Here is an 18,421-nt window from a genome sequence, read left to right as displayed (position 1 = left end):
ACAGAAAAATACCTGGACAAACATATGAGAATATATAATGAAAAACCACTTACAAGTCCAATGGAGCCTACAAAGGTCAAGAAGGGGCATCTAAAGGTAGGTCAGAATGGCAGGGGGACCGTTATGTTCCCGGCTCCCATTTTGAAGTCTTCATAAATTCGTGGTACATTTATTGGGGTATAATTTTTTTTTTTTTGGTGGATGGAAGCCAGATGTGTTGACAATTTACATTTTTTGAGGCAAAGCGATTTTCCGCAGTACCGCAATATTGCGTTAAGTACATTATTAAAATACGAATGTATTACTCTTTATCCCATATTTCCCCGGGCCCCAGGACTTTAATACCTTTCACCCCCCCTCGTCAGGCCTCAGTCCAACACACACGTTTGTCAAATACCGCACACACAATTCCAGGTTTGGCTCCACAAAAGAGTTGAAAAAAAGACGACCAGTATAGAACGCATTGCTTCGATTATTAAGAAACTGGAGTTATTAAAACTAGACATCAGTAACACAAACAATGATCATTTAGTTGATTGAATATTTCAACTGCCTAGTAGTTGCAACATTAATTTGAACATTTATTTATTGATAGAAAAATTATTTTGTAAGACGTGTTCCTGCAATGAAATATTCCAGGACCTCATGTACGAAAATTTTGTGCTTTCCCTAGCGATATAAAATTAAACTATTATGAAATACGGAAATAATATATTTTTAGTTTCTTTCTTAGTTTTAAGGCTTTAGTTTTATTCTGATATCCCTAACGTTTTTCTTTATAAAAATATAATTTACCCTCTCTTCGTACTCTGAGGGTCGAGGGGTTCGGATCCCCGTCCCACGCACCAAACATACTCGCCCTTTCAGCCATGGAGTCATTATAATGTGACTGATAGTTCTACTATTCGTTGGTAAAATAGTAGCACAAGAGTTGGCGGTCAGTGGTAATTATTAGCTGCCTTACCTTTAGTCTGACACTGCTAAATTATGAACGGCTAGCGCAGATAGTCTTTGTGTAGCTTTACGCGAAATCAAAAAAACAGCACAGAGTCATTAGAGGGTGAAGTAGGGTCTAAACTGAATCAGAAACAGAGGCACCAAAATAAAGATAGACTAACATTTTATTTCAATCACATACAATTAAATTCAATAAAAAGAATTCAGATAAAACTAAACAGAATCTAATTTTAATACAAAGGGTGAAATCACAGTTTAAACAAAAAATACAAATCGTTGGTTATTTGTAAAATTGCTATAAATGTATCCAAAAACAAAATATTAGGTACAGTAAAACGTACGTAAACAAGTAAAGTGATAGTGTAGATGGATAGTGTTTAAAACGATTGAAATCATTACGTTGATTAACAAATTTAAATAGCTTCATTTAGTCCAGACGGATCGCAATGCCAATCAAAGAAGAGATTTGAAATCTTTTTAAATTCTATCCAGTTAGTCTCACTTTACTCCTTTGTGGAATTTTTATTATAGCATTTATCTGGTTTTACATATAACTCATAGAAATGTTACGAATAACTACCATTCCATATGTTTTTATTTTCTATTTTACAAGGGTGAGATCTCTGAAAAACAAACAGAAGTATTCCTTAATTTATATTTTACTCACTAGATGACAGTTCACACACATAATCAGCGAAGATTTTCGACCTCTGTTTTGATCAAAATCACAAAACATAGTTACTAAATCATTAAGAGGCTATCGAGTAATAACGGCATCTGGTCTTCTTTCATAGCTATGTTTGTTTGTTGCTAAGCGCAATGTGTCGCAGTGCAGTATCTGTACTCTGTCCGGCACAAAGATCGAATAAAATAATATTTTAAACCTCAGATATAACGGTTAGCCTCTAGAGCTTTGCTTGAAAAAAATATAGGGCTATATGTTTTGTCTATTGATGGAGGTCTCTAATCCCAAATTTTAATTACATGGCCATACCCCCATCCCATCAGGGTTGGCATTTGATTGGCTAATTAAGCAAAGTTCTAATGAACTTTCTACTGTATTTACTGCAAAGAATTTAACCTCGGATTTTGCGTTGTAAGTCTATAATTGTACCTCTGACCCACCAGGGGAACTTGTAAAGAATGTTTATTTTCAATACTTTCACAAAAAGAAACTCTTCAAAGAGCATTTAGTTTTTATCTGTTGTTATAAATATCAGTTGAATGCATGTACTATATTTCTCGCTGGATAGTAGAAAAATATGGGGTTTATAAGTCTAAATTTAATAGTTCCAGTCCCCTCGATGAACACAGAATAGATAGCCTACTGTATAGCTCTGCGATTATCAAGAAATAACTACAATAGTAACAATAATAATACCACTATAATATATTTACGTTAGTTAGTTCAGGTATCACCATTTGATTCCATCTAGGAATAATCGCTTGCGGGTTATTCAACAAGTATTTAAGTGAGTAGTCCACTACACCGATCGGTCCATAATTTAGCAGTGTAAAACTAGAGGGAAGGCAGCTAGTCATCACCACTCACCGCCAACTCTAAAGCTATTGTTTTCCCAACGAATAGCGGGATTGACTGTCACTTTATAACGCCCACACGGCTGTAAGGGTTAGTATATTTGGTGCGACGGGGATTCGAACCCGTGGTTTACGAGTCGAACGCTTTAACCCACCTGGTCATGCTGGACCTTATAGAGATTTTCTTTTCAGCTAAAGTAAATTGATTTGAGCCAGTAAGTTTCGTCTGAAAACATTTAATTAAGTTTCATGGTGAATGTGGAAGAACGTTTCTTATTCCTGTCATGAACTTGTACTTCGTGTGTTATAATTAATTTATGACTCTACTGTTGTCATGCAATACACACCAGTACATGTTAAATGACTCTTTGACATTACATTTGTATGGAACGAAAATTCACAAGCGTTTTCGTTGTTTCTTGTGGCATAGTTTATCATACTAGACTTGTTCATTGAGGAAACCAGTCATCCCAGTTGCACGGTGGTATGTCTGCGAACTTACAATGCTTGAAAACAAGTTTAGATGCTAAATGTGAGCTAAACACAGATAGCCTATTTCCGTAGCTCCTTAGTCAATGAGAAAGAACAAATTAGAAACTGTTACCCCTCTTGTAGTGGATAACAAAAAGTCCTAAAATACCAATTTCAACAAGAATAAATTCTATCGTACTTTTAACAAACGAGTCTGATAAATAAAATATATGTTTTACTTTCTACTTTATGATTATTTGGAGGTCAGTGAAGGTGGAATGGTTCCTCCTGGACGGTACAAGTACCCCGGAGCATTGAACCAACGTTAAGGGTGACATTTCGAGAACCCACGCTCTCCACCTCCACTTCTCCCCAACTCACTGTGTGTGCATACAATTGATGACCACATGCCAGGGTCATACAATTAATAGGGAGGACACTATACGGATCCTAGACCATGAAGTATAGTACCACGTATACCCACACAGTGGTTGGGGTGGACCTCACTGAAAACTTTAACCAAAAGAACATCTTAATATATGATTTGCTACTAAAGAACTCAGTGGTGTTAACTAAATTTATAGTCCAATTCCTGTTTCGCCAGGGTCATACAATTAATAGGGAGGACACTATACGGATCCTAGGCCATGAAGTATAGTACCACGTATACCCACACAGTGGTTGGGGTGGACCCCACTGAAAATTTTAACCAAAAGAACATCTTAATATATGATTTGCTACTAAAGAACTCAGTGGTGTTAACTAAATTTATAGGTCAATTCCTGTTTCACAAACCTTTTTAATTGTCTAAAGTTTCAGGTTATTTGATAAAAATCATTTTAATTGTTTTATTATTTACTTCTTGTTATTAAAGTCAAGTTGTACATAAATTATTTATGTATTGAAAACACTGTATGGGTTACCTCATACACCTAACCTGCCCTGACATCTAGTGAAATGTGAATTACATTCAGTAAATAAGAATATTAATTATTAGAACATCAGCTGTCAAATTATTATGTGGACATTTGTTATTTATTTTATTTTTACAAATAACTTTAATAATATTATAAAAGTATAATGTTATTATATTTTAAACACAATTTTATGTTTATTTGTCTTTCTGGATTATTTACTATAATATATGAAATATGCTATTCAGCACAATCTGCATTACATAAATTATGTAAAATCTTACTAGTTGAAGTGTAATATTTATACTTGGTTAAAGATGTAATACTGAAGACATTTTACAATGTTCTTCATTGTAACCAACACTTGTTTTCAAAAGTACAGTTTTCTTACACTGTTTCATGTTTAACTATATGGTGTAAGTAAGCAACATTGACCACGATATAATATTTCACATTGTTCGTATATCATTTGAATAAATGGGAAGAGAAACATACTGTTCTAATTAGTAGTTTTAAAATATAAAACACATTATTATACTTGTGTTGTGAATTGTTTGTATATTTCTTTATCAGTCAGTAAGTAAAGTACCACTGGCCTTGTTATTTGAACAATAAACAGAGATGCGAGGAATGTGAGAAAATTATTACCTCTTGTCTATTGTTGACTTTGTTCTTTCTAGGACTAGCCTTCAATGTGTGAAAGCCACAAATGAACTGCACAAAGAGATGGGTCGATATGCAAATAATTAAACGTGTTAAAAGATAGAAATAAATACATTTTCATAATATCTTGTTTATAAATGGAGCTGAAAATTCATTCTAAATCCCATATCTAAAGGTTTTCTTGATAATTTGTATAGTAAAACTACTTACACTCATGAAATACTATTTAATAGTGGTATAGATATGTCTCGTATACAATAATTATTTAAAGATAAATTTAACTATGGGATTTGAAATAAATTAGATTATGAAACATTAAAGTTCTTAATATAATTGTAAAATGATAAAATGATCCTGGATGTATGACAACAATATTCATCCCTGGATATTAATTACTAAAACAGTGATTTGTTTTTTTGTTTTTGAATTTCGCGCAAAGCTACATGAGGATTATCTGCGCTAACCGTCCCTAATTTAACAGTGTAAGACTAGAGGGAGGGCAACTAGTCACCACCGCTGACCGTCAACTCTTGGGCTACTCTTTTACCAACGAATAGTGGGGTTGACCTTCACCTTATAACGCCCCCATAGCTGAAAGGGCGAGCATGGTTGGAGGGACAGGGATTCAACCCCACGACCCTCGGGATTACGAGTGGAGTGCCTTAACCACTTGGCCATACCGGGCCTAAGCGATTACTGTGTGTGTGTGTTTTTCTTATAGCAAAGCCACATCGAGCTATCTGCTGGGCCCACCGAGGAGAATCGAACCCCTGATTTCAGCATTGTAAATCCTTAAACATACCGCTGTACTAGCGAGGGACGAAAGAGAAACAGATAAGGTGAGTACTTTCTCCACCTTTTTACTGTGAGGTAAAGAATACCCACGACATTCACCAAAAAATAAACCACTGTCTGTCCTGTTTCTTCCCTCTCCTCCAACACCCGGAGATATATCAAGACAGATTATCGCCCGGAATTGTTACCCGGTAGAACAATGGTAAATTTAAAGACTTACAATGCTAAAATTAGGGATTAGATTCCTGGTGTTAGGCACAGCGTATCATTCACTGTGATTTTGCTCTGTAACAAAATACTTCCAAGTAGCAAGTACTTCAAAAGCGTATGTATTATTTTTTAAAACTCAATAACATGTATAAGCAAATCCTTCATTAAACCACGTCCAAAGAGGGTGGCGCATGCGTTTTCTGAAGAGTTGAAATCTGAAATTAAAAATATGAACTTTATTACAACTTTTAATTATGTTTTCCCACGTATGATGAACAATGTCACCTAAGCCTACTGGAGCATGCTTTAAAATATCATTTAGGTCTGAGCATTTAAGAATGCGTCTTCCTTGGCCTAAAATCCTAGTGACTATATCTCATCTGAAAACTTAGTTTAAGGTACCTACAACATTAACACCTCTCCAATATTTGTTATGTTCACTTCCAGAACAAACTAACTGATCACTCGTAGCGTTAAGAATAAGAAACACTTTGATCCATTTTATGGATGTTTTAAATGCTTGCTTACGATTTAAAGAGATATCTGATGTCTTGGATTTTACTTTAGGGAGCTGAAAAACAAATCGCAATCCGCTTCTTAGAAATTTACAGCGGAGTAGTTGGTGTTGGATTAACTACAAAATCCACATTTTCAATGTCGGCTGGCGCTGCTTGTGGCTATGCTACCCAGGCGATTACACATTACTGTATGAGATTATTTCGAGTTTCAGTGTATTTATCTGTATCGTATAGGATATTATTATCCGATAACACACATGTACACTATTTTTTTCTAATCCTATCAGCATCATAACGTGTAATTATTACAGAAAATAGAAAAGCATTAGGAGGGAAGAAAAAAAAAAACCAATTACGTTAATCTTAAGTCTAAAAATTGTATTTCAGAAACACATAGAGAGAATAAAATGGCCATAAAAATATACATAGGATAAGACAATAAACACGTAAAATTTTATTTAGGAAAAGTGTTATTGTGAGAAAATAAGAATTGTATTATCCTAAATAATAACAATAAATATCTTACTTTACGCGGATGGCGAGTTCTAAACCATTCACCATACATACATGCCATTTTATCTATAACAGTGTAGTAATGTGACGGACGATCCTAGAATTTGATTAGAGGACCTCAAGAGTCGGCATTGGTTGCTATTGAATGGCGCCGTCTAGTGTATTAATTGTAAATTAGGATAAAACTCGAGAAGCTGTCGACAAAATTCGGAAACAAATAATCACACTATAATAGACACAAGATGGCATCTAACTGCAAAATACAGACGTAATAACAATAGAGTTGAAAGAAATACCACATGGAATAATTTTGTTTTCTATATTTGCCATAATTCATACTGTTTCATTCAGTTATACGTTATTACGATAGGCCTTGTTCTTTCATTAATTTATCAAGTATTAGCCGCAGTGTACATTTTAGTAAAAAATATTTCTTAACAGTCGATATGGACAAACAGTTTAATTTATTTATTAACAACGAATAAGCAAAATAGTTACTTAGAAAGAGAGAGACAAGTAAACTATGATATTAATTATAACAAAAAAATACCAAATTTGTAGCGGACAAAAATTCTGCAGCAATCGCTACAACTTAAAGATGAAATACTGGAACATTTTGAAACCCCTGTTCACGTGATTTCATCCTGATCAGGCTACTTTAGTAGAACGGAAGAGATGCTTGCAAAGGTAAATCAATACCCTTCGAAATGATCTTTGACCACCGAATAACCACAACATATCCCCATGTTTTCACATTGTTTTTTAACTTATCCTTATTAGTAAATCAATGTTCACCGTGTTTATTAATAAATAAATGTTTACCATGCACTGAAAACATGTTTGTCTGACGCTGTTTCTTACTTACTCGGGCTTAAACAGTGCTACCCAATTTATTTATATTCACACTCATTCTCGCCCGGCATGGCCAGGTGGTTAAGGCACTCCACACATAATCCAAGGGACGCAGGTTCGAATCCCCGTAACACCAAACATGCTCGTCCTTTCAGTCGTGGAGGTGTTATAAGGTGACAGTCAATCCTACTATTCGTTGGTAAAAGACTAGCCCTAGAGCTGGCGGTGGGTGGAATTAACTAACTGCCTTCCCACTGCTAAATTACGAACGGCCAGCGCAGATAGCCCTCAAGTAACTTTGCGCGAAATTCAAAATCAACCCAATTCTCAGGTTTATTTTGCTTTGAACTGTCGACACAGGCCTTTGTCGAAATGAAAGTCAACAACTCAAACGTGATGTTTAGGATAGAAAATTCTGTAACGTTCGTTCGTACATAATCAATAAAACAAATCGACTGGTTTCAGGTATTTTATTAAGACAAGCGTGTTTTGTTCTTCTATTATAAATAACATCATTAGTTTTATTACTCTATTCTTTTGCAATTACTCGAGTCTGCAAGGCTATCAAAATATTAGAAAATGATTTAGACTCACTAATTTCACATTACTATGAATTAGGTTTGCTTGCCAGTAAATAATACGCTTAATGCTGTTAACATGAAGCTAAAGGCAATCAATTATTAAGGATTCTTGGCGTTCTCTTCTTTATTAACACACAAAAAAAGGTCTGATAATGTAATATATCAATTAGGGCTATCTGTCCCTAATTTAGCAGTGTAAGACTAGAGGCAAGGCAGCTAGTCATCACCACCCACCGCCAACTCTTGGGCTACTCTTTTACCAACGAAAAGTGGGATTGACCGTCACATTATAACCCCCCACGGCTGAGAGGGCGAGCATGTTTGGCGCGACTCGTGCGTGAACCCGCGACCCTCAGATTACGAAGCGCACGCCTTAACGCGCTAGGCCATGCCGGGCCAAGAATGACATGAGCAAACAAATTAATACAACAAAACTAAAATTACATAATGAAATTATACACCACTATACGAAAATATATTAAAATCAAAATATTAATAAGACGGTCACTTGTCAAAGTGAAAAGTGGCGAAGACAATTGTGATAAAATACAAAACGATCCAGAGGCTGGAAGTCAGCCTCCTGATGCAAGAGAAAGCAAACCTGACCGCACGCAAGTTATTAAGACGTGTGTCTCGAGACCTATCGTATAGTATCTATTTCATGTTAGCCAAATTGCATATCCGAATAGAATTAAACAATATTGAAAGGAAAACACAAGGTGCTTGGACTCAATTAATGGAATATATTAAAGAACAGAAGTAGGTGGAATAAACGAAATACAAAATAAAATTAAAAGGAAACGCCAAACCTAGACTGAGATAAAAACCAAAGTATTCATAATTGACTCAACACGAGCGTGACAGAGTGGGAAGCACCCAAACGTAGTGGTACCACGAAGATACAGATGCTTCCATACATGTAAAATATTGTGAATAATGCACTAACAGAAAACCTACAGGTACAGGTCAACATGATGCAAAGCGACACGAATCCAAATATAATCCCAAAAGAGATAAAGTTGATATTGCCCAGTTTAGTGAAAATGTTGAGAGACCAGTAAATGATAAAGAGGCTACAATGACAAAACATCAAAACCACTAACCTCTATCTGACAATGATGAACAGCTGGAAATACTGGAGAAGAGAATCCAAGTACATGGGAAATAACAAGGAGAGTATAGAGCTGAAAACCCTGAGTTTCTCCCACAACGAGTAGCGAGAGAAAGGACAATAGCGATTGCCATCCCAAAACAGATATTAAATAGATAAGATAAACAGTAATGATAAACATTTTATCCTAATACGCAGAATCTCAAGATACCCATTGTCAGAAAATAAATGTAAAGAAAGCAACGAGACAAGCTCAGTCTTATCCATCTTCAAATAAGAAAATGATAAGACGATCAATAATCCATATACAACTTTTCTCCAGGGGAAATGCAACACCGACATACTGAATAAGAGGTAAGACCTGTTGATAAAGAAATTACAAATTAGGTATAATATAAGCAAGACTGGAACAAAAAATCGTTCATAATATAATGGAGAAGACAAAAACATCAAATCAAAGAACGTCAAGAGAGGAAAGGAACCAAACCACAAAGCATTTTAAACCAGACATTGCTAATGTCACGTCAAACGGAATATTAAAAAAAGATGCAAGATGACCCAACAATCTGGCCTTGAGAAGATTCGTTTGAGCTTTACTAATCTGAGAGTAACGTCTCCATCACAGCAAGAGCAGGACCAATGGAAGAAGGCCAGATGTAAAGATGTTGACATCATGTGTATGGCTACACAAGTCCAACAGGAACATCATGAGATAACTGGATACTTTGAAGCGTGATAAAAATAAAAAAGAAACATTCTCAGTGGTCAAGGTATGCAGCAGAAGAAACAATTGGCAATCTTAACACGAACCTTGATAACGGAGAAATAAGGTGTCAAAAACTCATTCAACAAAAGTTTACTGGAAGCAGTAAAATAGAAAGAACAAAAATAACAAAGAAATACAGGATGACACCCACATCTCATCAAAGCAAACCATAACATATAGTGGTTAACATGATTAAATGTCTTACTGTTATCATGGGAACGATTACTACAAGGATATTCCTGTTATCAGTGTAATGAAAGAGGTCGCACAGAAACATAAGGTTTCACTGAATACTTCCGACCACTGACACCACATGTTTGAGTAATGAGAATAAGGTTGGATGTTTCAGAGTCTCCCAGAGAAATGGACTGAGAACTAGCCATTTCACTAGCGTAGTAGGGCGCCCTCTGAAGGCAAGACGAGGAACTGTGTCCCTCCCCACAGATTTCACAACACAAAGTACATTCGTCGCCATTATGCCCAAAGTCTATATACTTCACAGGAACAGGAAAGATGCCCCTCACGACCAAAACGATGGAACATACCAGCGTAGTTTACCATTACTACATAACTACCAATCTTCACAAACTTTGACACTCGACTCTTTGGACTCTTCACATCAATATTCATGCTACGAGTACTTGTTCAAATGACTGGACGAGATGGATGTCACTCGTGTTCGATCTTCAACACGCGATCAAACTGAGTAAGTGTAACAGTTAGAAAGTCATGAGGTATCTCAAATGGAGAAGAATAAAAAGTCATCTTCTTTATATTCAGATTGGCAGGTCTCATAGAGATGGACGGTTTATTGTCGGAAAAACAGTCACGTCCAAATAACTTCTGGAAAACAGGAAGATAATGTTGCAACATATCATGCAGAATCAAATTGCTGTAGACGGTCCATAGCTTCACCATTATAAGCAGTATACAGAGAGCTAATGGTAGCAGATTACAAAGTGTTCCTAATGAACGACACGTCTGACAAACCGTGTCGCGCAAGGTAGGGGGGAAGGCAGGAATGAGTACAACCTTCACCAGTAATAATCCACTAAAAATAGGTTCACAGAAAAATACCTAGACAAACATATGACAATATATAATGAAAAACCACTTACAAGTCCAAAGAAGCCTACAGAGGTCAAGAAGGGGCATCGAGAGGTAGGTCAGAATGGCAGGGGGACCGTTATGTTCCCCGCTCCCTTTTTGAAGACTTCATAAATTCGTGGTACATTTATTGGGGTGTAATTTTTTTTTGGTGGGTGGAAGCCAGATGTGTTAACAATTTACATTTTTTGAGGCAAAGCTATTTTCCGCAGTACCGCAATATTGCGTTAAGTACATTATTAAAATACGAATGTATTACTCTTTATCCCATACTTCCCCGGGCCCCAGGACATTAATACCTTTGACCCCCCCCTCGACAGGCCTCAGTCCAACACACACGTTTGTCAAATACCGCACACACAATTCCAGGTTTGGCTCTACAAAAGAGTTGAAAAAAAGACGACCAGTATAGAACGCATTACTTCGATTATTAAGAAACTGGAGTTATTAAAACGAGACTTCAGTATCACAAACACAGATCATTTAGTTGATTGAATACTTAAACTGCCTAGTAGTTTCAACATCAATTTAAACATTTATTTATTGATAGAAACATTATTTTGTAAGACGTGTTCCTGCAATGAAATGTTCCAGGACCTCATGTACGAAAATTTTGTGCTTTCCCTAGCGACATAAAATTAAACTATTATGAATTACGGAAAGAATATATTTTTAGTTTCATTCTCAGTTTTGAGGCTTTAGTTTCATCTGATATCCCTAACGTCTTTCTTTTATAAAAATATAATTTACCCTTTTATTCGTACTCTGAGGGTCGAGGAGTTCGGATCCCCGTCGCACGCACCAAACATACTCGCCCTTTCAACCATGGAGTCATTATAATGTGACTGATAGTTCTACTATTCGTTGGTAAAATAGTAGCACAAGAGTTGGCGGTCAGTGGTGATTATTAGCTGCCTTACCTTTAGTCTGAGACTGCTAAATTGTGGACGGCTAGCGCAGATAGTCTTTGTGTAGCTTTACCCGAAATCAAAAAAACAGCACAGGGTCATTAGAGGGTGAAGTAGGGGTCTAAACTGAATCAGAAACAGAGCCACCAAAATAAAGATAGACTAACATTTTATTTCAATCACATACAATTAAACTCAATAAAAAGAATTCAGATAAAACTAAACAGAATCTAATTTTAATACAAAGGGTAAAATCACAATTTAAACAAAAAATACAAATCGTTGGTTATTCGTAAAATTGCTATAAATGTATCCAAAAACAACATATTAGGTACAGTAAAAAGTACGTAAACAAGTAAAGTGATAGCGTAGATGGACAGTGTTTAAAACGATTTAAATCATTACGTTGATTAACAAATTTAAATAGCTTCATTTAGTCCAGACGGATCGCAATGCCAATCAAAGTAGAGATTTGAAATCTTTTTAAATTCTATCCAGTTAGTCTCACTTTACTTCTTTGTGGAATTTTTATTATTGCATTTATCTCGTTTTACATATAACTCATAGAAATTTTACGAATAACTACCATTCCATATGTTTTTATTTTCTATTTTACAAGGGTGAGATCTCTGAAAAACAAACAGAAGTAGTCCTTAATTTTTATTTTACTCACTAGATGACAGGTCACACACATAATCAGCGAAGATTTTCGACCTCTGTTTTGATCAAAATCACAAAACATAGTTACTAAATCATTAAGAGGCTATCGAGTAATAACGGCATCTGGTCTTGTTTCATAGCTATGTTTGTTTGTTGCTAAGCGCAAAGTGTCGCAGTGCAGTATCTGTACTCTGTCCGGCACAATGATCGAATAAAATAATATTTTAAACCTCAGATATAACGGTTAGCCTCCAGAGCTTTGCTTGAAAAAAATATAGGGCTATATGTTTTGTCTATTAATGGAGGTCTCTAATCCCAAATTTTAATTACATGGCCATACCGCCATCCAATCAGGGTTGGCATTTGATTAGCTAATTAAGCAAAGTTCTAATGAACTTTCTACTGTATTTACTGCAAAGAATTTAACCTCGGATTTTGCGTTGTAAGTCTATTATTGTACCTCTGACCCACCAGGGGAACTTGTAAAGAATGTTTATTTTCAATATATTCACAAAAAGAAACTCTTCAAAGAGCATTTAGTTTTTATTTGTTGTTATAAATATCAGTTGAATGCATGTACTATATTTCTCGCTGGATAGTAGAAAAATATGAGGTTTATAAGTCTAAATTTAATAGTTCCAGTCCCCTCGTTGAACACAGAATAGATAGCCTACTGTATAGCTCTGCGATTACCAAGAAATAACTACAATAGTAACAATAATAATACCACTATAATATATTTACGTTAGTTAGTTCAGGTATCACCATTTGATTCCATCTAGGAACATAGGGCCGCAATCGCTTGCGGATTATTCAACAAGTATTTAAGTGAGTAGTCCTCTACACCGAGCCGTCCCTAATTTAGCAGTGTAAGACTAGAGGGAAGGCAGCTAGTCATCACCACCCACCGCCAACTCTAGGACTACTGTTTTCCCAACAAATAGCGGGATTGACTGTCACTTTATAACGCCCACACGGCTGTAAGAGTTAGTATATTTGGTGCGACGGGAATTCGAACACGTGGTTTACGAGTCGAACGCCTTAACCCACCTGGTCATGCTGGACTTTATAAAGATTTTCTTTTCAACTAAAGTAAGTTGATATAAACCAGTAAGTTTCGTTTGAAAACATTTTGTTAAATATAATGGTGAAAGTGGAAGAACGTTTCTTATTCCTGTCATGAACTTGTACTTCGTGTTTTATAATTAATTTATGACTCTACTGTTATCACGCAATACACACCAGTACATGTAAAATGACTCTTTGACATCACATATGTTTGGAACGAAAATTCACAAGCGTTTTCGTTGTTTCTTGTGGCATAGTTTATCATATTAGACTTGTTCATTGAGGAAACCAGTCTTCCCAGTTGCACGGTGGTATGTCTGCGAACTTACAATGCTTGAAAACAAGTTTAGATACTAAATGTGGGCTAAACACAGATAACCCCTTTTCATAGCTCCTTAGTCAATAAGAAACAACAAAATAAAAACTGTTCCCCCTCTTGTAGTGGATAACGAAAGTCCTAAAATACCAATTTCAACAAGAATAAATTTTATCGTACGTGTAACAAACGAGTCTAATAAATAAAATATATGTTTTATTTTCTACTTTTTGATTATTTGGAGGTCAGTGAATGTGGAATGGTTCCTCCTGGACGGTACAAGTACCCCGGAGCATTGAACCAACGTTAAGGGGACATTTCGAGAACCCACGCTCTCCACCTCCACTTCACTTCACCTCACCTCCAACTCACTGTGTGTGCATACAATTGATGACCACATGCCAGGGTCATACAATTAATAGGGAGGACACTATACGGATCCTAGGCCATGAAGTATAGTACCACGTATACCCACACAGTGGTTGGGGTGGACCCCACTGAAAACTTTAACCAAAAGAACATCTTAATATATGATTTGCTACTAAAGAACTCAGTGGTGTTAACTAAATTTATAGGTCAATTCCTGTTTCGCCAGGGTCATACAATTAATAGGGAGGACACTATACGGATCCTAGGCCATGAAGTATAGTACCACGTATACCCACATAGTGGTTGGGGTGGACCCCACTGAAAACTTTAACCAAAAGAACATCTTAATATATGATTTGCTACTAAAGAACTCAGTGGTGTTAACTAAATTTATAGGTCAATTCCTGTTTCACAAACCTTTTTAATTGTCTAAAGTTTCAGGTTATTTGATAAAAATCATTTTAATTGTTTTATTATTTACTTCTTGTTATTAAAGTCAAGTTGTACATAAATTATTTATCTATTGAAACACTGTATGGGTGACATCATACACCTAATCTGCCCTGACATCTAGTGAAATGTTAATTACATTCAGTAAATAAGATTATTAATTATTAGAACATCAGCTGTCAAATTATTGTGTGAATATTTGTTATTTATTTTATTTATAGAAATAACTTTAATAATATGATAAAAGTATAATGTTATTATATTTAAAATACAATTTTATGTTTGTTCGTCTTCTGAATTATTCACTATAATATATGAAAAATGCTATTAAGTACAATCTACATTACATAACCTAATTATGTAAAATTTTACTGGTTGAAGTATAATATTCATAATTGGATAAAGATTTAATACTGAAGACATTTCACAATGTTCTTCATTGTGACCAACACTTGTTTTCAAAAGTACAGTTTTCTTTCCTTGTTTCATGTTTAACTATGTGGTGTAAGTAAGCAACATTGACCACGATATAATATTTCACATTGTTCGTATGTCATTTCAATAAATGGGAAGAGAAATATAGTGTTCTAATTAGTAGTTTTAAAATATAAAACATGTTATTATAATTGTGTTGTGAATTATTTGTATATTTCTTTTATCAGTCAGTAAGTAAAGTACCACTGACCTTGTTATTTGAACAATAAACAGAGATGCGAGGAATGTGAGAAAAGTATTACCTCTTGTCTATTGTTGACTTTGTTCTTTCTAGGACTAGCCTGCAATGTGTGAAAGACACAGATGAACTGTACAAAGAAATGGGTCGATATGGAAGTAATTAAACGTGTTAAAAGATAGAAATAAATACATTTTCATAATATCTTGTTATAAATGGAGCTGAAAGTTCATTCTAAATCCCATACCTAAAGGTTTTCTTGATAATTTGTGTAGTAAAACTACTTACACTCATGAAATACTATTTAATAGTGGTATAGATATGTCTCGTATACAATAATTTTTAAAGATAAATTTAACTATGGGATTTGATATAATTAGATTATGAAGCATTAAAGTTCTTAATATAATTGTAAAATGATAAAATGATCCTGGATGTATGACAAAAATATTCATCCCTGGATATTAATTACTAAAACAGTGATTTGTTTTGTTGTTTTTGAATTTCGCGCAAAGCTACATGAGGATTATATTGCTAGCCACCCCTAATTTAGCAGTGTAAGACTAGAGGGAAGGCAACTAGTCACCACCAGTGACCGCCAACTCTTGGGCTACTTTTTTACCAACAAACAGTGGAATTGACCGTAACATTATAACGCCCCCTCGGCTGGGAGGGCGAGCATGTTTGGCGCGACGGGAATTCGAACCCGCGACCTTCAGATCACGAGGCTGGAAACACTTGTATTTCTTCTGTATTTGTGTTTATTATACATTTGTCACTCAGTGAATTATATTTTTATGCTTCAGTTCTAAGTAACACTACTTAATTGTACTAAACTGGCAACCGTATTTAGTTTAAATTACGTGATAAAAATGAAACACTGGTAGTTTGGTGTATTACCCGCAATCTCGAGAGACTGAAATACTAAACGCAGGGATTCAAACTCATAATGGCACAGAGTTGTAGTAAAGGAAACACTGCTATACCTTATTAATATGATATCTGTTTTATCTAGAACATATATAAATGTTCTAAGTAATGGGGCACTATCTGTAGTTATTATTTAGTGTATATGAACACTTGTTCCGTGACATTTATAACAGGTGGAAACTCGATAGATGGCGGCACGTACGAGTGTAGAGGAAAACCATTACAGGCATTATTAAATACCACAGATATCCCATTGTGTAGCTTTGTGCTTAACTTCAAACAATCTTGAAGATTAAGTAATTGAACGCCAACAGATAGAAGCGTTCTCTTATTCTTGTAAACTTACTAACTTATAATAATTCGATTTTGGAGCAGAAAACTGTATATTTATTTACTGGTAACGTAAAGAACAAGAAGTGAATACCGACACCTAGTGATCAGTTGTTCAAAACATGGTCTAAACAATTATATGTGATATTTAAGCTCGTAAAACTTTGTATTTTGTAAAAGTAAATAAATAAATTAATTAAACAATACAATTATTTCTATATAGTAATATTTCCGTGACAGGCATGGCATGACATGGTGGTTAAGGTGTTCAACTCGTTGGTTCATATCCCCTTGATCGAAAGTACTTGCCTTTTCAGTTGTGGGAGAGTTATTATGTGATGGTTAATGTCAATGCTGGTTAAAAGGTTAGCCCGAGAATCGTGGTGACATCCTGTCTTCCACCTTTTCTTTATTCTACCACCGCTAGCAAAGATAGCCCTCGAGTATGAGCGATTTTCAAGACAAAACATAAACAACGTGTTAAAGTATCAGAAAACGAGTACATATTGGTAAAACTAAGAGAAACATCTAATATCATGAAATTATGAATCATGTCTGTTCAAAACAAGTCGTCTAATAGGTCAGAACTAGAAACAAGTGTTCTAATAGGTCAGACCTAGAAACAAGTGTTCTAATAGGTCAGAACTACAGGTGTTCGGAAAGTCACTGTGCAGTTTGCAAACGCAAACTAACGTGGCAGGGGTTTAGTTTAGAGAGAGAGAAATCAGAAGAATTCTCTCTCCAACTGGGGTGTTCAGGAACGTTGTGGTTCCTCTTCGTCCCCTTACGTGAGAAATTGTTAAAATATCCGTAGGGTTTTTTCCTTTACTTCTTTTTAATATTTCTAAGGTGGAGTGGGGTATTTATGAGTGAGAGGAAAGACGGGAGAACTGGACCAGAGCAGCATGAGTGAAGTGCGCCAGACCTTGGCCCGAGAATGGAGTACACTGGCGGCTGGCGAATTGCTTTAAAATTTATTATTTACTATGGCTGGATAACCTATAACTAAGTAAACGGCCCTTTTCAGAATGTGGCTGGGACCTTCAGATCCGATGCCAGAGATTTTGCTGTGGGGGGAAACGGGAGTACCCCGAGAAAACCCACTTTCACGGCCTGGGCGCCGAAAAATCTACCCATACCGTGCCCTGAAGTAGCTGGGAAGAAAAAATAAATAAAAAGAACCGATGAACTGTGACAGTGGTATTCATGGAAATTTTTAGCTGCGGTCTTGTAGATCGGGTGGTATCTTCGTCATGAACTTGTTTTCACACTTGAAGCCTATTGGTGCAAGTGAAAAACGTGGTCTCGGTGGTGGAACTACTAGCTGATCTTCGGTGAGTTGTTCTTCGCTGGTCTGTGATGCTTTGTTTCTTCTCGAGATTTTGGTTTGAGTTTTCTGCGTGGAGGTAGTTTGTTTTTCAGTTTGAACTGTCGCGTCGATGGTTATCTTGGTAATGGTTTGAGTCTGGCTGATTGTTGAATTAGGTGTAACTGGGACTGAAGTCTGGCATGATCTGTCCTTTTTCTTTCTTGGGTTGCTGACACTTGGCATGTTGCTGGCAGAGGGAGTTGACGTTTTCTGGGTCGAGTTATCTGTATCTGTCTTCGTGTTTCTTCTGGTTAGATCTGGACTCGACGGTATTTTTGTAGTTTCTTGTTGGAAGTTGTCCGTTGGTTGTTTCTGATGTCTGGATGCTTTGTTTGATCAAGTGTTGAAAGG

This window comes from Tachypleus tridentatus, chromosome 8, assembly GCF_004210375.1.
Source record: "Tachypleus tridentatus isolate NWPU-2018 chromosome 8, ASM421037v1, whole genome shotgun sequence".
Taxonomy (NCBI): Eukaryota; Metazoa; Arthropoda; class Merostomata; order Xiphosura; family Limulidae; genus Tachypleus; species Tachypleus tridentatus.
This window is presented reverse-complemented; position numbering follows the sequence as displayed.